The following is a 25,120-nucleotide window of genomic DNA, read 5'->3' on the forward strand; positions in this document are numbered from 1 at the left end:
CTTTTAATCGATCCAAATGTATCAGGGCCCGACACTGTCACTGTTGACCCCCAATGTGCAGTTTGTTCAAACAGTGAAAACTGGTTAATAATAGCTGGATTTATACCTGTTTGACAATAATTTGCTAAATTAATAATCATTTGTATAAAATCAGAAGATGTGCAACATTGAACATTTAGGGTCTCTTTTAGAGTTTGGAAAACAGGGTACTGTATCGTCCCATTTGCTGTCTGCCAAGTGCATCACTGTCTAAGGCACTGAAAGCAGGCAGACAGAAAGAACATTTGCCACATTTTGACAGAGTATCCTGTCTGTCACACTCTAAATAAGGGCCAGAGTGTTCTGTGTAGCACATTCCTTAGGTGGTTGCTCAGCACCGAATACATGTTTCCAGGACAATGAGGCTTTGCACATTAGCAGCAATGAACGAAGTCTAAATTTATGCCTGTCTGTCTGACAGGTAGATACTGCTGTTCTTCTGTGGTGTGGGGGTGTGGAAGGACTGGTGGTGGTGTAATGATGGCCTGGGAAGCAGGAATAAAGAGTGAGGGGTGAAAACAATGTCTTGGGTGCTGGGCTGCAAAGATGATGTCTCCTCTCATTGTGATAGGAGAGAGATTTATTATTATTATTTTTATATCAGGGTCACTGCGGGGAAAACCTTTAGCTATTGGAAAGTTGGGGTAATTTTACTTGAGGGGTACTGGATCATAAAGAGGGACATCTGTGCAGTGTGAGTGAATCAGTACTCTTTTCTTCTGCGGGTAATTATTGCAGCATGCTTCTTCTTAGATGGTGCTGCTAACTTGAAATCATTGACAGAGTGTGTATTGTCCATCAGTTATTGAGGGACAGTGTCTGTTGACCAGGAAGAGAGACTGCACAGGATTGCTAATTGGAATGGCTTCTGTGCCATGCTAACTTTCAGAGCACACTACAACAAAATACTGACTGAAAGGATGATTATTGGCATAGTATGTGGTTGGTGGTAAACAAGATTCACATTTGATCTGTTAGAGGCTTGCTGATTACTTTGATAAAGGCTGATTCGTGTGCTTACTGCCTTGATTGTGTTGTGTTCAGGGATGCATGCCTTAGGTAATACACAAAAAGAATGCTTAAGCTCAAACAGGGCGACCCAGAGGTTCTAAGGCATTTATAAGGACGACTGTCCTTTTTTATTTTCAAAAATAATTTCTTGACTATCTAAGTGGCACAGTAATCTAATGAGATGAATATGTATCTTGATGGTGTTCAGGAGACTATGGTGGTAATTATGACAATGGCGGTGCCTGTTAAAGTGGCGGTAACACCGCCAATAGGCTGGCGGTAATTACCGCCAAATTATGACCATGGCGGTGATACCTCCCATAGACAGCCAATGTACCACACCAACGGCCAGGGTGTTAACACCACTGACCACGGCGGCAGCCATCAACAGCCAGGCGGAAGACAACGTACAGCCCACCATATTATGACATAACAAACCGCCACAATTTCCAGGGCGTTACCAACGCCATCAAAAGCCTGGTGGAAACAGAACACAGAAAACGAAAGACTCACCATCAGAGACAGAAAAGATCACTGCAGACATGGAACTGGAACTTCATATCTTCCCAGTGCTCCTCTACGCCATGCTCCACCTGGAACACCAATGCCGATGAAGACGACGACGATGAGTACAGCCGCCTAGCACACAAGGGAGGGAGGGAGCAAAAGGAGAGTGACGCACACACAACACACACCATACACACAACCAGCTGCAGCGGAAAACCAGTCTCACAGGACACCCGTCATAATAATGCAAGAACAACATTTAGCCAGAACTGATAGTGTAATTTGATGCCAACAGCCACCATATTGTCCAAATATGAGTAAATGTTCAGAAAGGGCCAATGGCCAGTCCAAAGTACAAAAGGCCCACATGGCCACAGGACACAGTCCAAGCCCCAACTTGTTCCCTGACGAAATCTGCACTACACTGCGCAGGGTTGCCACGTTCGAACTGGCCAGGCACCTCAGGGGGAAGGGGGTCTGGGGGCACCTCAGCTGAAGTGGGGAACTTGCCCACTGGTTCTGGAGGGGGGCTCCATGTTCATTTGTCTTTGCTGGGGGCTGCAAGGTCACAGTCTCTGAGGTGGGGAACTTGCCCACTGGTTCTGGAGGGGGCTCCTTGTACACCAGTCCCTGGAGTGTGGCCTACATGCCTTCCTACAGCTGGAGGTGAGGGCTGCTGTGTCCCAGCTGGAGGCGAGGGCTCCTTGCCCACTGCTGTTGGTGGGGAAACTCTGCCAGCCTCTGCTGGAGGTGAGGGCTCCTTGCCCACTGCAGTTGGAGGGGAAACCCTGCCAGCCTCTGCTGGAGGTGAGGGCTCCTTGCCCACTGCTGTTGGAGGGGGCCTCTTGCCTCTCTTAGTTGGTGGAGTGGGAACCTTCCCATTCTTGGGTGGTGGAGTAGGGTCTTTCCCTCTCTTGGGTGGTAGAGTGGGATCCTTCCCTTTCTTGCCTCCACGACTAGGAGGTGCCTCCACTGTCCCCGTGGACTGTTTGGCTGAGATGCTGTGCTGGATCATTCTGACCCTGCTCTTACGGGCAGCACGGAGAGTGGAGGTGGGGAAAGAGGTCAAGTTGGGCAGGGAAAAGCTTCTTAGGGATGGTGGTGCGGGACGAGGGATGGAAGTGGAGGTTGAGGGAGTGGTTGTTGGAGGTGTTTGTCTGCTGGACTTGGGTGCAGGTGCATGAGCAGTGTGCTGATGTGAGGTGGATGGCTGTTGGGAGTCTGAGTGCATGCGTTTGTGTCTCTTAGGAGGAGGGAAGACGGGGTGGGAGAGGACACGGGACGCGTGGATGGATGTTGTGGAGGTGTCTGCAAGTGAGGTGTGTGTGCTGCTTGCAGGTGTGAGTGCGGATGTGACAGTGAGTAAGGGAGGAGGAGGAGGGGGAGACAGTGGAGGCAGTGGATGCTGTTGTGTGCGCAACTTTCTGTTGTTTGTGTTAGTGCTTGTGGCCTGAAGTGTGCTGCCTTTGTTTGTCTGTGCCACTCTTGTGTGATTTTTTGTGAGCATGCTTGTCTGTATGTGTGCATGGGATGGGCTGGGGTTGAGTAGATTGGGACTGGGAAGTGACAGTTGGAGGGGGGGGACGGTGGGAACAGGGACAGTGGATGCCATCAGAGAGGAGGCGAGAGCCTGGAACGATCTCTGTTGGGCTGCCAATGCACCGTGAATGCCCTCCAGGAATGCATTGCATTGCTGCATCTGGGATGTAGGGCACAAGTGCTAGGTAGTTTGAACTTATGCGCCACCGCAAGATGGAGGAGCCTTAGACAGTGACGGGTACTGTGCCCTGGTATAAAGCCACACTGGTCCAGCATGTACAAGGCTCAGTGATCAGGAGGGCATTATGCATTTTGTACAACCATGATGGTTGCAAAATCTAGGCCTTTAGGAAACACATCATTAGTTGCTGCTTCCAGGTAAAGGTCCAGCAATTGAGGCGCCAATAGCTTGCAAAACCTGCAGTAGTATTCAGTCGGGTAGCCGTCCAGGCCCAGTGCCTTACCCTCATTTAATTCTGTCAGGGCATAGCTGATCAACTTCCAGCATAAAAAGAGAGTCAAGATCTTCCCTTTACGAGGGATGTAGGGATGGGAGCGGAACATCAGGCAATATGGGGTTAGACCAAGCTAAGGGGAGCAGAGAGCCCAAAGCATACAAATTACGGTCGTAATCAGCAGAGGTTGCAGCTGTGTAGGAGGCAATGCATCTCCGCACAACCATGTGATCTACAATCTCCGGGACCAATCTCGAGGTCATGTGTCTTGTGGTCAGCCGGTAAAGTAACCTACTAGATTTGTCACCGTGTTCGTACACATGTTGCATTGAGGCTCGCCAGGACTGTCGAGCTTCTTCTAATGCCAGGTGATATGAGGTGGTTCTGACGAGGTTGAGCTGCCTTTGTAGAGTAGGGAGAGGATTAAGGGTGCATTGCTTCTCCAGTCAAAAGATCGGTATCTCTAAGTCACCAATCGGGGTTTGTTTCTGTTTTTCTGCTTGGTGCAGAAGTGATTTGGCCACACCTCTAATTACGGCTTTGCCTGCGGTTCACAGCATACCGGCTGAAGATACAGCATTGGTTAGTCTCGAAGTACGATTTGATTTCAGACTCTAAAGCCTCAATGTATTGGGGGTTAGAGAGGTGAAATGTATTAAGGTGCCAATTGGGACATCTGGTGGCTGTGGCAGTCCCTAAGTGTAGATTATCAGGTGAGTGATCAAAGATGCCTCATGGGAGGATGGTTACTCCTATGGCGTGAAGGGCCTCAGTTGTGGGAAGCAGAAACAGATCGATCCGGGAAGGGTCTTATGCACAGCAGAGGTGTGCGTAAAGCTCTTTTCAAGGGGATGCAGATCCTTCATATGTTGCACAGTCCCGAGGAGGACATCAGCGCAGTCAAGGATTTTGAGGTTTCCTTGCGGTGTACCATTGGGATGGTGATGGACTCCCAACAGGTGTCGGGGACCACATTTAAGTCACCCCCAATAATGGTGATTCCCTGAGGAAACCTAAAATGAACCATTTGCAGACTTTCAGGTCCATTTGCAGTGTATGGGGTGGGACGTACATACTGAGGCGGTTATAATTCGTGCCTTCCAACATGCCCTTGATCCCACATATCTACCTCTGGGATCTAGGCTCATAGAGATCACTACAAAGGGGAAACTTCTATGCAGGAGTATGGCCACCTCGCTGGATACTCTGGACTATCATATACGTAACAGCCCAGAAAAGGGCATCTGGTGCCTAAAAGGGGAGTTTCTTGGAGCATAAATATGGAGGGACGCAGTGTCTTTTTGCATTTTGGAGGACTACAAATGCAGCCCAGGTGGCCATTTACCTTCGAGGTGATTATTGTGAAAACAGTCATGGCAGGTCAGAGGGGTCCTGGCAGGTGACTGGCGAGCAAGTACATCTAATTTGTCTAGTTGGAGTGGAATTGGTGAGGGGAACGGCGGCACAGGGTGAACTGTGAGGATCCAAGTTCAGTGTTCAAATGTGGATGATAAAATTGTTACAGGAAACTTCAACATAAACTGAAACGTAACAATTCCCTTACCTCCCAACTCCCCCCACCCCATACTTCCTCCCAGACACATCTGACGCCCAAAAGCTCCATAGAACAAAACATACCAGTCACTCCTGATTGTCGGAACTAAGAAGGGAGGGAACCTCCATTAACCCCTCGGGTGCCCTGGACAGGGTGGCTACATCCGCTGCTGTGGCGCTCAGGTGCCAGGGACGTAACCATCTCGTCCAGGAATGGACCCTTGGGGGAAGCGCTAGTGCTCCCCCCGAGGGCCTCGCACCCCCCTCCCATGGGCAGGGATGGAAGGGGAATCACTTCCCTTTTCACCCCTGGCCCCACTTCCCCCGTGAAGTGAACGGGCTGCAGAAATGACCACTAGACACCAGGGATTTTGTGTTTGTGTAAATAAACAATGAAGGGGAGCGACCCCTTTGGCAAGGGACCCTCCCCCCCCAGGGGGAGATCGGCCTATTGTTATAAGGCTGATCTGCCCCTGGTAGGGCAGGACCCTCTAGACGCCAGGGATCTTTTTTTTGTTTGTTTTTGTTTTATTTTTTACAGGTGGGGGAGCGACCCCTTAGGCAAGGGTCGCTCCCCTAAGGGGCAAATTATCTTTAGGCCATTTCTGCCCCCCTTGGGGGCAGATCTGCCTATTTTTATTAGGCCGATCTGCCCCCAGGGCGGCAGAAACCACTTTGGGCACCATGGATTGGTGTGTGTGTTTTGTTTGGGGGTAGATCCTTGGGCAAAGGTCGCTCCCCATGGGGGCACATTACTGTTGCCCATTTCTGCCCCCCTTGGGGCAGTTCGGCCTATTTTTGTAAGGCCCATCTGCCCCCAAGCGGGGCAGAAAGCCCACCAGAGACCAGGGAAGATTGTTTTTCAAACAAGAAGGTGGGGGTATGGCTATAAATGGGGACAAAGTTGTTCTGCCCACTGGTGGGCAGATGGGGTAATTACCCCTGATCCACTCCCCGGGTAAGGGGGGGTAGAAAGCCTACTAGATGCCAGGGAATTAAAAAAAAAACAATGGGGTGGTGGCTACCAACCAGTATGGGCATGGTTATGCCCCCACCCCAACTGAAGGGGGTAACGGTCTTTCAGCTCTCCCACCGCACACTAAAATATCTTATCTGAAGGCAAGCAAGAGGATTATTTTGGGTTTTGATTTTACATTTGGGCCATGAGAGCTTGTCTAAGTCTCAAAATCGTCCCACTTGGAATGGTGAGGGCTGCACTTTTTGGACTTTGGGATGCTGCCATGTAGAAAAATCTACAAGACCTAGACATATCTGAAAACTAAACATCTGGGTGAGTCCAAGGTGGTCTGCTTCTCATGCACCCCGCACCATTTTCTTACCCACAATGCCCTGCAAACCTCCGACTTTGCTGGTAGTCACACATTTTTCCCACATTTTTGTGATGGAACCTTCCAGAATCTGCAGGAATCCACAAAATTCCTACCACCCAGCACTGTCGCATCTATACCGATAAAAATTCTGCACCACTTGTCAGCCTAAAAACATTTTTTTCAAACTTCTCTTTTGGACCCGCTTTGGTTCCCCCCTCATTTATGACATGGTTTTGGCTCTCCCTGTCACAGGCACTTGGCCCACCTACACAAGTGAGGTATCATTGTTACCGGGAGGCTGAGGGGAACGTTGGGTGGTAGGAAATTCGTGCCAGTGCGGTGATCCCACACAGAAATGTGGGAAAAATGTTATTTAATCAGCTAAATTTTAGGTTTGCTGATGATTCTGGGTAAGAAAACACTGGGGGATTGTAGGAGGCTGGCCTGGCTTATAGTGGATACCAATGGTACTTACACCTTGTGTCCAGTTATCCCTTATTAGTAGAGTGTAGCAGTATTCTAGCAGCTTAGGCTGACAGAGGTAGCTATAGCAGAGCAGCCAAGGCTGAACTAGGAGACATGCAAAGCTCATGCAATACCACTTTTATCATATAGGTACTATGTCATAAGAAAGACAATACTCATAGGTATTAAAAAATAAAGGTACTTTATTTTAGTGACAATGTGCCAAAAATATCTCAGAGGATATACTCCCTTAGGAGGTAAGTAACTTACACAAAATATACACAACAAACCAAATCAGGTAAGTAAAACAGTCAGAAAGAAGTGCAAACACTATAGAACACATTAGGATGCAATAGGCTTAGGGGCAACACAAACCATATACTAAGAAAGTGGAATGCGGACCACAAATGGACCCCTAGGTTAGTGTAGTATGTAGAGGGTTGCTGGGAGTGTAAGAAAACACTAAGGGTGTAAAAGATACCCCACCCCAAGACCCTGGAAAGTAGGAGTAAAGTACTACTATATCCCCAGAAACACACTAAAGTCGTGATAAAGGATTTTGCAAGGACCACAACAGACTGCAGAGCACTGAAGACTGATTCCTGGACCTGAAGACCTGCAAAGGAAGGGGACCAAGTCCAAGAGTCGCTAAAGTGTCGGTGGGGCAGGAGCCCACTGAACCCCGGATGAAGGTGCAAAATGGCTGCCTCCGGTTGGAAGAAACTGCAGGTTTTGCAACAACGAAAGGAGGTAGGAAGTTCTTATTCATGCAGAAGATGTCCCAAGACGTGCTGGGAGTTGCAGAGTTGTTTCCTTGGCAAAATACCGCAAACAAGCTTTGCTAGCTGCAAGAGTCGTGGTTGGAGAAAAAGGGTGCTGCCCGGGCCCAGGAAGGACCAGGATGTCCCCACTTGGGAAAGGAGACAGAGGGGGTCCACAGCAACGTAGAGAGCCCAAGCACAAGAAGGAAGCACCCGCAAAAGTCCTTGAACACGGGTTCAAGAAGACTGAACACGGCGGTCGTCTCAACACTGCAAAGGGAGGTCCCACGACACCGGAGATCAACTCAGGGAGCTGAGCATCGCAGGACAGAGTGCTGGGGACCTAGGCTCGGCTGTGCATGCAGGATTTCTTGGATATGTGCACAGAAGCCCTTGTAGCTGCAGTTAACACGGGGGACAGGATTACTGTCTGGAGAGGGGAGGCAAGGACTTACCTCCTCCAAATTTGGACAGTTGGACCACTAGACAGTCTGGGTCACTTGGGTTCACCAGCTGTGTTCCGGGGCCACGCTAGTCCGGATGAGAGGCGACCCAGAGTACCGGTGATGCTGAAGTTTGGTGCCTGCTGAAGCAGGGGGAAGATTCCGTCGACCCACGGGAGATTTCTTCGTGGCTTCCAGTTCAGGGTGAAGGCAGGCAGCCCCCAGAGCATGTACCACCAGGAAACAGTCGAGAAAGCCGGCAGGATTAGGCGCTACAATGTTGCTGGTAGTCTTCCGGCTACTTTGTTGCAGATTTGCCGGCATCCTGAAGCAGTCAGCAGTTGATCCTTGGTAGAAGTCGAAGAGAGAAGTGCTGAGGAGCCCTGCAGGATTCTTGCAAGTCGTTATCTGAGGAAAACCTCACTGGAGAGACCCTAAATAGCCCTCAGAGGAGGATTTGCCACCTAGTCAGGTAAGCACCTATCAGGAGGGGTCTCTGATGTCACTTGCTGGCACTGGCCACTCAGAGGCCTCCAGAGTGCCCTCACACCTCAGGAAACAAGATGGCAGAGGTCTGGGACACACTGGAGGGGTTCTGGGCACCACCCCTGGGGTGGTGATGGATAGGGGAGTGGTCACTTCCCTTTCCTTTGTCCAGTTTCGTGCCAGAGCAGGGACCATGGGTTCCCTTAACCAGTGTAGACTGGCTTATGCAGGGAGGGCACCATCTGTGCCCTTCAAAGCATTTCCAGAGGCTGAGAGAGGCTACCCTCCCCAGCCTTTTACACCTATTTCCAAAGGGAGAGGGTGTAACACCCTCTCTCAGAGGAAATTCTTTGTTCTGCCTTCCTGGGACTGGGCTGCCCAGACCCCAGGAGGGCAGAACCCTGTCTGTGGGGTGGCAGCGGCAGTAGCTGCAGAGAAAACCCCAGAGAGCTGGTTTGGCAGTACAGGGGGTCCCAGGATGCATGGAATTGGCTCCCCAATACCAGATTTGGAATGGGGGACAATTCCATGATCTTAGACATGTTACATGGCCATATTCGGAGTTAGCATTGTGAAGCTATATATAGGTTTTGACCTATGTGTTTTGCACGCGTGTAATGGTGTTCCCGCACTCACAAAATGTCTGGCGAAATGGCCCTGAACTCAAGTGCAAGGGTGCCCTCACACTTAGTAACTTTGCACCTAACCTTCAGCAAGTGAAGGTTAGACATATAGGTGACTTATAAGTTACTTAAGTGCAGTGAAAATGGCTGTGAAATAACGTGTGCGTTATTTCACTCAGGCTGCAATGGCAGTCCTGTGTAAAGGTTTGTCTGAGCTCCCTATGGGTGGCAAAATAAATGCTGCAGCCCATAGGGATCTCCTGCAACCACAGTACCCTGGGTACCTAGGTACCATATACTAGAGAATTATAAGGGTGTTCCAGTATGCCAATTGAAATTGATAAAAGTGGTCACTAGCATATAGTGACAATTTTAAAGCAGTGAGAGCATGAGGACTGAGGTTCTGATTAGCAGAGCCTCAGTGACACAGTCAGGCACTACACAGGTATACAAATTCAGGCCACAAACTATGAGCACTGGGGTCCTGGCTAGCAGCATCCCAGTGAGACAGGCAAAAACATACTGACATACTTGTAAACATGGGGGTAACATACCAAGAAGGATGGCACTTTCCTACAGGGATCCATGCATGTCACACCTCCCTGGACTCCCTCGGGTGTCTAGTTTTCAGAAATGTTTGGGTTTGGTAGGTTTTCCTATATGGCTGCTGAGCCCAGTGCCAAAAACGCAGGTGTCCCCCCAGCATAAATAGGTAGTTTTGTATTTGATAATTTAGATGTGTCCACATAGTGTTTTGGGGCATTTCCTTTCGCGGGCACTAGGCCTACCCACACAAGTAAGGTACCATTTGTATCGGGAGACCTGGGGAAACGCTGGGTAGACGGAAGTTTGTGGCTCCGCTCAGATTCCAGAACTTTCTATCACCGAAACGTGAGGAAAAAGTGTATTTTTGCCTAATTATGAGGTTTGCAAAGGATTCTGGGTAACAGAACCTGGTGAGAGCCCCACAAGTCACCCACCTTGGATTCCCTTAGGTGTCTAGTTTTAAAAAATGCACAGGTTTGGTAGGTTGCCCTGGGTGCCGGCTGAGCTAGAGGTCAAAATCCACAGCTTGGCACTTTCCCAAAAAACAAGTCCGATTTCAATGTAAAAATATGATGTGTCCTTGTCGTGGGCATTAGGCCTACCCACACAAGTGAGGTACCATTTGTATCAGGAGACTTGGGGGAACACAGAATAGCAGAACAATTGTTATTGCCCCTTGTCTTTCTCTACATTTTTTCCTTCCAAATGTAAGACAGCGTGTAAAAAAGACGTCTGTTTGAGAAATGCCCTGTAATTCACATACTAGTATGGCTACCCCGGACCTCAGAGATGTTCAAATAACCACTGCTTCTCAACACCTTATCTTGTGCACATTTTAGAAATACAAAGGTTTCCTTGATACCTATTTTTCACTCTTTAAATGTCACCAAATGAATTGCTGTATACCCGGTATACAATGAAAACCCATTGGAAGGTGCAGCTCCTTTATTGGCTCTGGGTACCTAGAGTTCTTGATGAACCTACAAGCCATATATATCCCGCAACCTGAAGAGTCCAGCAGACGTAACAGTATATTGCTTTCGAAAATCTGACATCACAGGAAAAAGGTACAGAGTAAAACATGGAGAAAAATGGCTGTTTTGTTTACCTCAATTTCAATTTTATTTTTTTATTTCAGCTGTTATTTTCTGTAGGAAAACCTTATAGACTGTACACAAATGACCCCTTGCTGAATTCAGAATTTTGTCTACTTTTTAGAAATGTTTAGATGTCCAGGATCCAGCATTGGTTTCACACCCATTTCTGTCACTAACTGGAAGGAGGCTAAAAGCACAAAAAATAGTAAAAATGGGGTATGTCCTAGTAAAATGCCACAATTGTGTTGAAAAATGTGATTTTCTGATTCAATTCTGCCTGTTCCTGAATGCTGGGAAGATGGTGATTTTATCACTGCAACCCCTTGGTTGATGCCATTTTCAGGGGGAAAAACCACAAGCCTTCTTCAGCAGCCCTTTTTCCCATTTGTTTTTTTTTTGTTTTTTAACAACATTTTTGCTGTATTTTGGCTAATTTCTTGGTCTCCTCCGGGGGAACCCGCAAACTCTGGGTACCATTAGAATCCCTGGGATGTTGGGGAAAAAAGGAATAAAATTTGGCGTGGGTAGCTTATGTGGACAAAAAGTTATGAGGGCCTAAGCGCGAACTGCCCCATGTAGCCAAAAATAGTCCTGGCAGCTGAGCGGGAAGAGGCCTGGCAGCGAAGGGGTTAAGGAAGAATATTAAGGCATATCAAGACTACTGCATGAAACCTAGTGGGGCGCACATTTATCGGGGCATTATATGAGGGAATTTTTACTTATGTGGTCTGAAGTATACCACATAGACGTAACCCTTTAGTGGAATGTGGTAATAATTTTTATTTTGGAGTGAACTGAAAAGATTGCCTTTATTAGGTAGAATTTCATGTAAGGGGTACCCTTTTACAGAGTTATGTTTTATATATCTGTTTCAGCTGCATTTGGAACTTATTGTATTAATTTATATTTATTTTGACTTTTTATGCCTATTTTATTCACTCTTGCTGTGCATGCTTTATCTGCAGTGAGCGTTACAGAAGCTTGCTATAATTGCTGTCTTTGCATTTCCGGCTGTATATAGGTATTTAGGGTTTCACTTGGACCTGTGATTAGACACGGGCGTTGCATGTGGACATTTGATGCTGTCCCTTGCCATTTGATATACTGTAGAATATGATCACTGTCTGGGTAGAAGATGGCTGCATCTATAAAATAGCAAAGCTGCATCCATGACATATGGCAGTGCTGTAGTTTATATATGGCTCATAGCCGAGATAGACTTGTATCTGCTTTAACAACCTTTTGGGTTATAATATTCACTTACTGTTTAATTTATTGTAGATTTTTTAACTTTAGTTATGTCACTTCCTGTTTTGTCATCAGTGTCAAAGTTCAGGTGTTGCCCATGATTATGAAGTGACATCAAAAAAGTGTGAAGTCAGTTATGCTACTTCTCGCATTTTGGTGACTCAACACCCATGCATACATGTCACAGACAAAAACCAAATGAACTGTGCTCCTGCTTTCTATGTACTGCTTTTAAGGTAGTGTCCAATCGCATTATACTGTGCTGTGCCAACATACTGTGATGTCCTCCAATTCTCAAGATTTTCTGGTAGTGTGGAGAAGAAAAATGAGTGGAAGTCTGTTAACTTATTTGTGCAAGAATTGTGGTGAGCAGGTTGTACTATTTAAACACAACCATTTCTTTATTGATCGGTGATTTCTTAGGTGGTACATGCTACACTCCAGCAAATCCAAGTGGTAGGTGTTGAAATTCCTCATCTGTAAAATTCATATATTAATAATCTAACCTTCATTCTCCTGCCCCTTTCGAATTCAACCCACGAATTCTTCCTTTAACCAGTTCTTCATGACCTTCATCTTCACCTCATTGGTCAAATTTGCTTCTTTGTGACCCTGTTGTATCTTCACCTTGCCCCTTTTCACTCTTAACAAAGTATTCCTTTCTTCAATCCTCAAACTCCCTAGACCTAACATCTCCTCTCCTAGCTTCAAAATCACATTAGTTACTCTCTTATACAAAGAATCAGTCTTTTTTACCTTTGCACCTTCCAGTGGTCCCAATCTTCTGTCTCCCCTTCTTATCATTAGCTTTTTTTAAACGTGGAACGCATTTCACAGACCCCTATGATCACCTAAGTCCAACTTAGGAACTGATGTGGCTTCAGTTGTAAGAGTAAATTCAACTTTGAAATTCCGTAAACATGAATTTACATTCCCAAATGTATTGACACACAAAGTTAAACCAAAAAGCTATAATTTCTTGTGGGTCTGACCCTGCTGCTCACATGGGCACAAAGTGGACATTGCAGGGATCAGTATGATGACATTGTAAGGTGGTGAGCACAAGCGAATGTGAGCTTGTGGCTGTTCCTTCTCACGGCATGTTCCCTCGCTGGTTACAGTTAAAAATGTACTCCTTTTAGGAACAGCAAAAAGTTCCTATCCAGTTTGGAAACGGAGGGCTACACCCTCAAAACTGGTAAGGTTGTGTTAAGAGGTTTCTCCATGGTAAAGAATATTTTCTTCATGAATAAAAAAGTAAAATTGTATGTGCAAATGCACTTTTCCTAATCAGTGCATGTGCGTGAATTTATGTTGTACACACTTACACGTGTAAGTGTTTACTATTGTGTATTCTATTCAAAAGCTGCTGTAGCTTCCCAGGAGTGTCCTTGACATTTTTCAGATGTCAGAAAAAATGACCCCAATCTTTCTGTAAATCTGCAGAAAATGTAGGATTTATTTCATTGGGCCAGAGAACTATAGCAAAATCAATTACATACGTACTGCCCTTGGCCGTGTCTCCACAATAAGTTCCTGTGCTCACCAGGTATCCTTAAGGATCCCAGTGTCTGAAATAATTATATTTAAAGTACTATTAATATCCTTTTAGGTTACAACATGATTTTCTTTAGAGTAGACCTCTTTTTGGACACTTGTGATAGACCTTTCCAGCACTCCTTCAGTTCCCAATCATACATCTTGCTTGAACTGGAGGAAACTCTGATCCCTAGTTTTGTCCCCAATATAGAGAACTTTCTTCCTCCTCATTTGATGCTTACTTCCAGCTAATTTCCTGCTTTTCTGACTCAGGCTCTTTTCCGATCATATGGCTTAAAGTAGAGTCTGTCTACAAATCTGTGGCCTTTTAACATTAAAGATCTCGGTACCCTGTCCATCTTCTTTTGGACTTCTGCTAGGAGAACCTGTTGTGAATCAATGCACTGTATAACATATCAATTACGAAATTCTCATCTTTCAGCTTAATTGTACTCAACCTTCCATCGTTAGAAGAATAAAATGCTGAGTCGGAGCTGCCAGAACACATGGCTTTGAGTTTCTCATTTCAAGAAACAATCCACCAGTGAGAGCTTATTTCATTAAGGGCTCTCCTGCTTTTGCTATAGAGCAGTGGTTCTTAACCTGTCGTCCAGGAACCCCTGGGGGTTCACTAATGCTCAGAAAATAAAATATTATTAAAGTGTACATAAACAAAGAAGTAAAATATAAAATTTAAAACTGTTCCGCAAATGTGAAGGATTTTGACATTGGAGGCAAAAAATTAAGTTAGTATCCTCGGATTGATTCATTTATTCATTTTTATATTAGTTTTATCAATGTTTTTTTCTGTACTTTTGTGAATTGTTTGGCGCTGAAGTCATAGAAATTGCTTAATATGGTATCTCCAGATTCCAATAATGACTCAGTGACTGTCTCCCCGGATTCCAAAAATGATTCAGTGGGGGTGGGGCAGGATTCCAGTAATGATTAAATGGGAGTTCACAGGAGTCAAAAGTTTAAGAACCACTGCTGTAGAGCTCTTTTGCATCTCCTGCATATTTACCTACCCCTCTCATCAAGATCATGTATTTCTTTGAGAATTTGCTTTAGAACTCATCTACAATACCCACTTTGTTTATGCACTAAATTAATTTTTTAATCCATTAAATATCCTGTGTCAGAATGTTGACAGCCAGTGTTTAAACAGAGGTAAGCGAAGTAGCACTAAATAATGTAGCCTTAGGATGGTCTTTGCGTATGGGTGCATGAATATCTCCCACTTCACAGAATAGGAAACAGGGGTTTTTAATTGTCACAGACCTATCTCTGACTATAACTATCTTCTATTTTAAGTACAGGTTTTCATAATTTGAAAAATGCCTTTCTATTCAGAGTTCTGGATTTTTTTTGTTTGTTTTTACACTCAGTTATACTAACAAGCTTTACCTTGGCCTTCTGTTGCACATGTCACATAAGAAAACCCACTGGCTTATCTGGTAATGCATTTTTGACAAAATTATGCCGGTTTTCCAGATTTTTCACAAACTCCCTGTAAAGTAGGGCATTCACATCACTCTGTATTAATCATCATGTGTTCTCTGAAAGAGGCCCACAAATATTGTTAAACACATTCCCCTTAGTACGGACTGGATATATCTCAATACCTCTTTTTTGCATAAAAATGCTATCAGTCTTAGAGTAGAGATAATAGGTTCACGTCGGGTTGGAAAAACTGATATAAACTTCTAGCTGCAGATTCCTTACCTTAGAATTATACCCAGGCGTCAGACTGGATTTGGAAATTCTTCAGCAGAACCCCTGTGTGCGCGGTGCCTAAATAGGTGTCACCCCAGCGCATTGACGGCTGTTCTTTTCTTTCCACACCAGTCAGTGCAGATCTGGAAGATCTACCCCCAGTTACTTTTTGACTGAGCTTTTCTGACATTTTATCAAATACTTTTTTGGAGAAATCCTTTCTCCTGGTGTGCAAGGGATAGCACCCAAAAAAACATCAGGTTTTAAACCATGTGGTGCCTGTCACAGACATCTGTCTGTGACAGACCCACACTGTTTGTGGCGCTTGGAGCAAGACCACGACTCCATAGTCTGCGAGGACTGCTGCGCTTCTTGCCATCCAGCCTGGGACGACCCAACGACGTCCCTAAATTCTTGCTCCTAGACCTATCTAGTGAATAGGTTGGCTACATACGCAGGTTTATTTAGGTGAATGACATTGTAGGTTAGGCCGCAGACGTTTAACCTAATCTTCACATGAGCGTGGTTTAACTGTAACTCTTGTATGGTAGGGATGTTATGGCCACATTACCTTTTGGGGAGAGGAGTCTGGCTGTAGAAGGTAAACAGACCTTGTACGAACAAGCAAGATTTTAGGTATACATTTTAAAAAGGCATTGATAGGAAATACATTTCAAGAGCTTGAGTTCCAGTTGTCAGTTGGGTAGTCAACAAAAAAGACTTTGATCTTTTTTAGATAATGCAGATAAATATTGATTCTTACTTGATGCTGCACGTAGGAACATTTGGAGTAAGTGCATTCACGAATCAGAAAGTTAATGATAATTTTGCAGTCAGCAGTCTTATAAAATTAGAAACAGTTAAACAAAGTTTTTAAATCAAAGACGATAGGACTTATTTCAACAAATATTTGTTGCAAAAATAGATTTCTAAATTTTAATTTTTGGAACAAGATGGGTTTTTTTGGCAGCCCGGGTGTGATGTTGTTTGCTCTAAAAACTGATTCTCAGCAACAAGAAATAAGAGATTCCCATGGCATTATTGGTGCCTAGTATCTCCGCAAGTTTGTGAAAAGAGGTATCAGACCAAGTGCCGCTCACCTGAATTTCCAGGACTTCCGCAGAAGTGAAGATCTTCAACCACTTCCCCCTGAGGGTAATCTTTATTTCTTTTAATGTCTTTATTCACAATTTCAATACAGCATAAGAACTGACAGTTTGACATATCAAACTTTCCAGGATATACCTGAAACATATACATTAACAGACTAGGAGGAAATTGCATCAAATAGGTAATGCCCAGTCCACAGCCATCAAGGGGGGGGGGGGTGATGCGGCAAGGGGCTAATCCTTAATATTAGAAGACACGACTAACACTAATGGCTGGATCCTGGGTGAGGGGAGGAATTGGGGAAGAGAGAGATTGAGATCATGCAATAGTTCTGGGTACGTCGAGCTCCTGTGGAAACAATAATAAGTGTGTGTTGAAGGGTCCTTTTGAGTAGGACTGTAAGGAAATGCCTCTTTTTGCACAGTTACGCTACATTTTTCAACTGAAGCTGCTGATTTTTCGTCTCTTGGTGTGAACTGAGGCCTGCTCACTAGACCTCAGTGCCAGTGCCCTGACGCTAAAGAGAATGTCGAATTGACTGTGCCCAATTGGAAATGCCTAAGTTGCCTGTGGGTCCCTAGCAGATGGTACCCTGGTACCCAGGGTATGTAGGCTGTAGGTATGTAGGTTAGAGGGGTACCCCAGGGCTTGCAGCACTGGTTGTGCCACCCTGGAGGTCCCCCAAGTAAGAAGAGTCTCCCGCCCACCACTGCGCACTGGTTGTACACTGCTAGCCTGACTTTGCCATTTAAAGCAATGGCAAAGCCAGCACTTATACTGAACATGTGTTTAAGTAACCCATCTGGCAGGCCCCCAAGTCCTAAAGGCAGGGTGCAACATATGACACAGGCAGATAATGTACTTTACATGTCCTGACAGTAGAACATTAAAAAGTACTGTTTTTACCATGGAAAGAATTGGTCACCCAAGTGACGAGTAGAGGGTTACACGCTGACCTTTCAGCTGCACTAATTCTTGAATGGTGCAACCAAAGTGGGCACTCCAAGGTATCAAGCAGCTAGTTACATTAGCCAGACTTGTATCTCAAGTCACAATTAATGTAACCTGTTGCAGTTTGCAGCTTTAGAAAAGCTGCCACTTTGTTGCCTTTAAAACTCCTGTGCCTTCCCGGTCACACATGGCGCCTCCTCCACGAGACAGCTTTATGCCCTCCTGGAGAGAGATGTGCCAACGGCTCTTAAGATTGAGAACAATGAGGGATTCCAGACCACAGAGGTGTCCCCTCCCTCCTGCAGGAAGTCACTTAACTCTTGCCACCAAAAGGCAGGCTTCAAAGGGGAAGCCGCCTTTGAAGGGCAGATGTGGAACACCATGGGGGAGGGCTGCTCCACTGTTCAGGGAGCCAGGCTGGTACAGGGAGTGGGGGGGAAGTTGCCAAACTGGTTTCCCCAGGTTTGTGTATCCCTGTGGTAGCCACACACCAGGGTGGGCTAGGCGAGGTCTGAACACCAAGAGATGGGTCTCGCCATCTTGGGAGGAGGCAGAATTGTGCATTCTGGGATAGCCAGATGCCACACTCTACACAAAGTGGTCAACAGGTGGGAAGGAATCTGGTAGCCCATTGGCTATGAACCACATCCTGCCCTGAGGGCACTTTCCAAGTGTGAAGGGGTCATCCCTGGCACCCAGACCACAGATTTCGACCAGCCTGGAAGAAGAACCGAAAGGAGGACTGCTCTCCTAAACCAAGGGGCCATCAAAAAGAGGCTGCATCATCAAAGACAGCACCAGCACCTGCTACACCTGGTGGCTCGCGAAGAGAGGTACTATGCCTGCTGTGTCCTGCTCAAAGAGGAGTTGTCTCCAGAGTCAAGTCAAGCCGAGAGTCTCCAATGGCCAGCTGATTGGCCGCCTGTTCTCAGCAAAGGGCCACAACAGTTAAAGATACCTGTTGAGGCAAGTTAGTAGCCCAAAGTCTTCAACCTGCTACCACCGCCGCCGTGCAGAACTAAGAACTAAGGACTAAGACCCGAAGCACAGAGTTGTACCAAAGTTGGCTGAACTCAGCAGTGCTGTCAGAGTTGCTGGGACCCTCGGAAGACAAGTTATCGACTCAGGAAGGATTGGGCTGTGACAGCAACAACAGGAGACTGGTTGTCCAGTGGTGACAAAACTTTGGCTAGTCCAGAGAGGACTTCATGGGACGTCAACCTTGCAAACAGGACCGCCTAACCATCTTTGTAGACTGACTAATTCCTGCAGGAAGACCCCATTGACAGTGCTGCATCCACAGCATCCTTCAAGCATCTCCAGCTTCCTTCTTCCCATCTATCAGGACCACTCCATAGGAATCCATTACAGTGTGGATAAAGTGCCTGGAATGACAGAAGGACTGCATCTTCGGTGAAGGTAACTGTTCTTGAGGACCTTGGTGGTCCCCCTGACTAGCTTCCTGCTGGAGTTGGTCACCCAAGTATGTCTAACCAACAGCATGGACACTTATTTAAGTTTTCTTCCGCCAAATGTTTGTGTCCAATGCGTTAAGTTTGCTAGGGCTTGTTCACAGATGAGTGAAATTGCATTGATTTAGTATGGCTTGTAAAAGGTATATCTCCAGAATCCTCTGGTGGATCTTTTTGTCTCTAGTGCCTAAATTCCCATAAAATACAGTCTATTTTTATAAATTGCTGTTTGCTATCTTGAGTGTTGTTGATTTCTTAAATTTTTCTGGTGCTGTTTAAATGCTTTTCACTTGTTCCTCTGTGTAAGCCTTGCTTCTCAGTACTACAGCTACCTAGGGTTGAGCTGGTGGTTTTACAGATAAAATCTACTGGACCTGAGGGGGTTGTTAAGTGTATCACACAGTGAGGTCGCACAACCACACCATGTAATACACCCCATTTCATCACAAGGACCCTTCAAGTTCTAGTGGTAAGGTGTTCTCTTTCTGGCAGGAGAGGTACTCTGTGGCAAAAGAATCCACTAACTTTAGGCAACCATACAATCAGCTCCTTTACAAGCTTCTTACAAGGTAAAAGGGATACCATAGAGTCACTAGTGTCCTGGGTTATATTAAGTTATTGCTTGCTAGTGACAAACTTGCTCGTTGCTCTTTGAAGTGTGATACACATGTGATAAAGGTGATCAAAGTATGTGTCAAATCAGTAAAGAAGGGCTTGCTCCATTGATTATAAAATACAATGGAATGGGGCTGCTTGCAAGTTGACGATGTTTTGATCCTATTAGAAATACAGGATCAGCATTAGGACCCGGTCAAATATGGAGCCCAAGAACACACTGTAGAAGGACAGAGAGAGGAATCTTAATCTGAGATATAAGTAAAACACATCATACATATGTGCAGGAAGAAACAAGTGTGCTGCTCAATTCCTTAAGTCACAATGTGCACTGTATTACTGTAATATAAAAGAAAAAGAATTACGTGCAAGGTGCTGGTAACAAAATGAAAGGAGGAGTAGAAAATAAGGATATAAAGATCACTGAAATGGAGAAAGAAAAATGAGCAACAGGAAGACGGATCATGTGGAATGGTGTGTGTAATACACGAGGAGACTGGCTAACAGAGAAAGAAGCATGAAAACATGAACTAACCAAGTACATGTACCAATTACAGGTAAGGGGTCATGGGGTCCTTGAGGAGAAAAGACATTGAGATGTTTGATGGTTGCAGCAGTGCAGGTTGGAGCGGCAACCCCTGGAGAGTATGAGGGGACACTTTGTATGAGGCAATAAGTGAAAGGCATATACTGGATCAGGAGCAGGGAAAATGCCCCAACAGCTGTAAAAAGATCATACTTCCTAGGCAGGCAGTCTGGCAATAGAGGATCAGCCCACCAAGTTCTCCGATGACCAGGAAGGCAAGCATGCCAGATGGGGCTGTATAAATGAAAATAGAGAGGGGGCCAAGGGTAAGGAAGGATGCTGGTGGCCTAATTGGAATGGGGTACGGGCACAAAAGTGGTATGTGCACTTGGCTATTATATGTTTTCATCTTCTTTTTTTTCCTCAGGCATAACATCAAACCTTCCCATCCTTTTTTTTCTGGATGATGCCAGACTCACGATGCATTACCTTACACCACTGGTTCTTAACCACCGGGGACCCCTGGGGGTTCTTGACTGTTACAAAATTAATACTATTAAAATGAACACATTAAAGTTAATAAAGTATATACAAATAAAGAAGCAACATTGAAATTGTGAAAACCTTTCCTATATTAGACTGGGACATAATATTTCAACATTCGAGCATTTGTATGGTGTTTATTGGTTTGTAGTTCAGATCATAGAAATTGCTCAGGCCGGGTGTTCCCAGCATCCAATAATGACTCAGTGAGGGTCACCGGACTCCAGGATTGAATCTGTGGGAGTCCATAGAAGTCAAAAGGTTAATAACACTGACCTACACCATTCTTCATGAAGCATATCTCTCTGTTGCTCATGCATTTTTTTTCAGTTTTAGTGAGATTTGTATCCTTCTTTTCTCCTTCCCATTCTGTTTTGTGATTGGCACCTTACATAACATTCCTTTCTATTACAGTGCTCCATGTGACTTGAAGAAGTGAGTAGCACACAGCTCTTTCTTCTTGTACATATGTATGTTGCTGTTTACTCATGTATCAGATTAAGATTCCTCTGTTCTTTTACATTGTTTTCTCAGGCCCCATATTTGAACAAGTCCTGATGATGAAAACAGTGGATACAATCCTTAAATGCCCATCAACCAGCAGAGTGAAAGGTTTTAAGAGTCTTTCGGGACCTGCTAACCTTTATTAGCAGATTAACTCAGTTTCTGAGAGAGTGACCCTTTGCATGAGATTTTAAGGAAAGGAACCTCCTTTGTTCTGCAGAAGAAGCTGACCTTGCTTTTTCTTTGCTCGAGAAAATGTTAACTTCCACTCCTGTGGTTTGACATTCTGACCCCGCTTTGCTGTACTTTGATATACACTGTGGCCAGAGTGTTATCACAATGAGATGCAAAGATAGGGCACATGCACCCCAAGCCACCTTTTCTGAAAAATGACTTCCTGTGGAGCAAAAATATAACATTGACAAATGTTAACTGTTGGCAATCAAAATGCCTTTTCAGGAGTGGAGGCACTACCTTTAAGGAGCATGGCACACTATCACCATATTCTCAGATCAAAACAATCTACAATTTTTGTATTCTGCAAAAGCATTGAACCCACATCAAATGAGATGGCTTTTATTCTTTGATTTGATTTCATAATAACATATCGCTCGGTTCCAAATCGGCTAAAACAGATGCCATTTCATGTTTAGAAAAACCATTGGCAGGGCCAGATCAAGAGATTAAAGAACAGACTATACTCCCTTGTGAAAAAGTCATGGGAAGCTGCAGTTCCAAAGAATTTTGGCTAAAGTTAGTAAAGGAAATAGAAACCCTAGACCCACAAGGGTTGTTAGAGAAATCTAACCACAGTATAAGAGACGGTTGTTTCTGCTATGACAGCTTACCATACATACCCACACCGGAATTAAGGACGGTATTGCTAGGTTAGTGTCATTCCCTTTTCTAACAAAGAATCTTGGGGAAAAAGACCAAACAAAACTGTCTGTAACGGTTTTTGTGGGAAACAGATTTCAAGGATGTCACCTACAAACATATAGGCAAACTGAAAGAGTAAATCAGTCCTTTAAACAATCTCTATGGTGTTTGCTATCCGCATAAACCAGTAATTGGTTCCATGCCCTCAGTCTAGGCGAATTTGCATACGAAAAATCAACGCATTCCACTACTGCGGTTCTCTGTTCTTTTTCTAATCTTGGTCCCACCCAACATCCTTTGAGTCCGATTCCAACAGTACAAACATACCACTCCAATGTGATAAATATTTGGGAGAGGGCATAAAGAACACTTACTCACATATAAGATCATAATGAAAGTACAAGCTTATTATCGACAGAAATAAGAAGCTTTCTCCAAGGTAGGTTTTGATATGTTATGTATATTTGTAAAGTGCACTGTTACCTGCAAGGGTATCCTGGAACAGAGCAGGTCTGTGTATCTAGCCCTGCCTATGCTGGGTTGGTTAATTGAAAAGACAGGTCTCCAGCTTCTTTCAGGGCTCAAGAAGAGAGGCTCTGATGTGGAATGGGAGGTAATTCCACGTTATGGGAGCTTTTTAAGAGAACCGCCTGTCCGCCTGATCTGGTTCTGTGTATGCATAGGTTGTATGCGAGTTGGAATCCTGTGGAGCAAAGGTGTCTAAGTGGTTGGTAGAAGGAGATGTGACTTCAAGTAGGTGGGGCCTAAGTTGTATAGTGCCTTGACTGTGTGTGCAAGGAGTTTGAAATGAGCATGTTTATGTAGCAGGTGCACCCTGAAGTGTGGGTTCTGTGTGGAAGGTTGAGGATGAGTCTGGCTGCTGAGTTCTGGATGGTTTGCAGTCTTCTTCTGAGTTGCTTGGTTGTCTTGCTGTAGAGGGTGTTCCCGTAGTTCTGCTTGATGGTGACCAGGGCGTGTGTGGTGTTTTTTTTTTTTTTGTGTTACTTGGAAGCCATTTGAAGATCTTTCGCAGCATCTTCAGGGCAGGATGTAGTGACAGCATTAACTTGTGCGGTTGTGTCCAGTTTGCTGTTAATGAAAAGATTCCAAGGTTCCTGGTGTGGGTCTGGGTTCAGGCAGCCACCAGCTGGAGTTCATGGTGAGGTGTTTTTGCTAAAGATCACTACGTCTGTTTTGTGAGTGCTGAGCCTCAGTCAGTTGACTTTCATCCTGTCAGCGACTTTTATCATGCAGGCATTGAACTTGTTTCTTGTGTGTGGGGGCCTTGTCAGAGCCGGAGAGTTTGAGTTGCTAGGATTACTTGACTATTGTACTCATCAGTGTAGGAGAGTGCTATGTGCATAAATTCCTTTGGCCAGAGGGTTCATGTATATGTTGAAGAAGGTTGGGGCTGAGCGCTGAATCTTCAATCACTCTGTAGATACATTTATGGGCTTTCAATGTGTAAGGAGCCAGGCTGACAGGTTGCGTTCTATCAATTAAGAAGGAGCAGATCAAGCAGAGAACGGGTCCACGGGTCCTTGGATTTCAGTCTCATGGATGTGTCTGATCAGGTGTAAGGCCATGTCAAATGCTGCAGAGATGTCCAAGAGAATTAGGGCTGTCCTGTCTCCTCTGTCCATGATCATGCAGATGTTGTCTGTGGCACCGATGAGTGTTATTACTGTACTGTGTTTGGGCCTAAACCCAATCTGCACAATGTTGAGGAGCTGATGGTTGCTGAGGTGGTTGGTGAGGCATTGTCTGATTAGTTTTCCTAAGACCTTTGCAGGGTGTGGTAGTAGGGAGATGAGTTTGTAGTTGGATAGTGTGGTGAGTCAGTGGATGGTGTCTTGAGTGAGGGCGTGACTGTGGCATGTTTCCAGGTGTCTGGAAATGTGGCTGTGTCAGTGGTGGTGTTGAAGATAGGTGTTAGTGCTTTGATGATCGGTAGGAGTCCGTTGGTGATGGTGTGGTGGGGCAAGAGTCATATGGGGCCCCAAGTGTATGCTTTTCATGGTAACAGCAGGTTAGGCAGTTATAGAAGGCCATAAGGCCAGGGTACATTCTTTGGCCATTATGGGAAATTGAGTTTCGATGGTGACAGAGTGAAACATTCTGGCATGAAACAAGGATTGAGTTGAACGGAGGCCTTTAATTTATTGCTCTGTGCATGCTGTTCTAACAAAGAGACCAGGCACTTACGCTTCATTAAGCAGGCCCTGTTTCTAGTGCACACAAACTAAAGAGCATAGCTTGCCTTTTTAAATTAAACACTTAGGGCCTGATTCTAACTTTGGAGGACGGTGTTAAACCGTCCGAAAAGTGGCGGATATACCACCTACCGTATTACGAGTTCCATAGGATATAATGGACTCGTAATACGGTAGGTGGTATATCCGCCACTTTTGGGACGGTTTAACACCGTCCTCCAAAGTTAGAATCAGGCCCTTAGTGGCTCATGCAAAATAAAGTACATAGCAGAGTTCATTTCACCCATCTAATTGGAAAATAATGATGACAATGTGGATCATACAGCACAGGCAGACAGGGGTATGACATGTGGCCTCAAAAAAGCACTTATTGCTGCTGATCCCTGCCACAGTACCAACAGTATCGGTCAGTACTGTAGTCTTGAACTATTTAAAATGTTGCTTCAGATAGGAATACTTGACTGTTGTATTCAATGTTCCCTCTTGGTAGATCACAGAAACGTTATGTCTGAAACTCTACATTTCATAGCCTATTACGATGGCTTAGTAGACTACTGCATCCACATAAGAAATGTGTGATTGACCTCATGGCCACAGGTAATAATCTTGGCAGGCCATTCAACTTTTCATACTTCTAAAGTTGACAAAATGAATGTCATTGAGTTGCCTCACTATAAACATGTGACCTTCAGCACCAATATTCACTTTACAAATGCGTGTGTTATTTTATGTTTATATTTTTCTTACAAGCTATCAAAGCATTGCAGCAGCTTAATTTAGATGACTCTGCAGAAACATAAACCTTTAATACATGAAACGCTTGCTTGCTTTTTTTTCAATATTGGTTTTGAACTGATAATAAGATATCATCTTAGGCTGCCCTTTATACATACATATATTCAGTATATCATTACATTTATTTCCACCTGAGTCTCTCTTTAACACTT

At 45.0% G+C, this 25,120-nt stretch overlaps 1 protein-coding gene across 2 annotated transcripts in view; it reads left to right on the forward strand.

Moving 5' to 3' along the window:
- Positions 1-25,120, forward strand: part of RADX (RPA1 related single stranded DNA binding protein, X-linked) — a 252,126-nt gene that overhangs the window by 152,708 nt on the left and 74,298 nt on the right. The window lies entirely within an intron of this gene.

The sequence above is a fragment of the Pleurodeles waltl genome, chromosome 2_1 (assembly GCF_031143425.1).
Source record: "Pleurodeles waltl isolate 20211129_DDA chromosome 2_1, aPleWal1.hap1.20221129, whole genome shotgun sequence".
Classification (NCBI taxonomy): Eukaryota; Metazoa; Chordata; class Amphibia; order Caudata; family Salamandridae; genus Pleurodeles; species Pleurodeles waltl.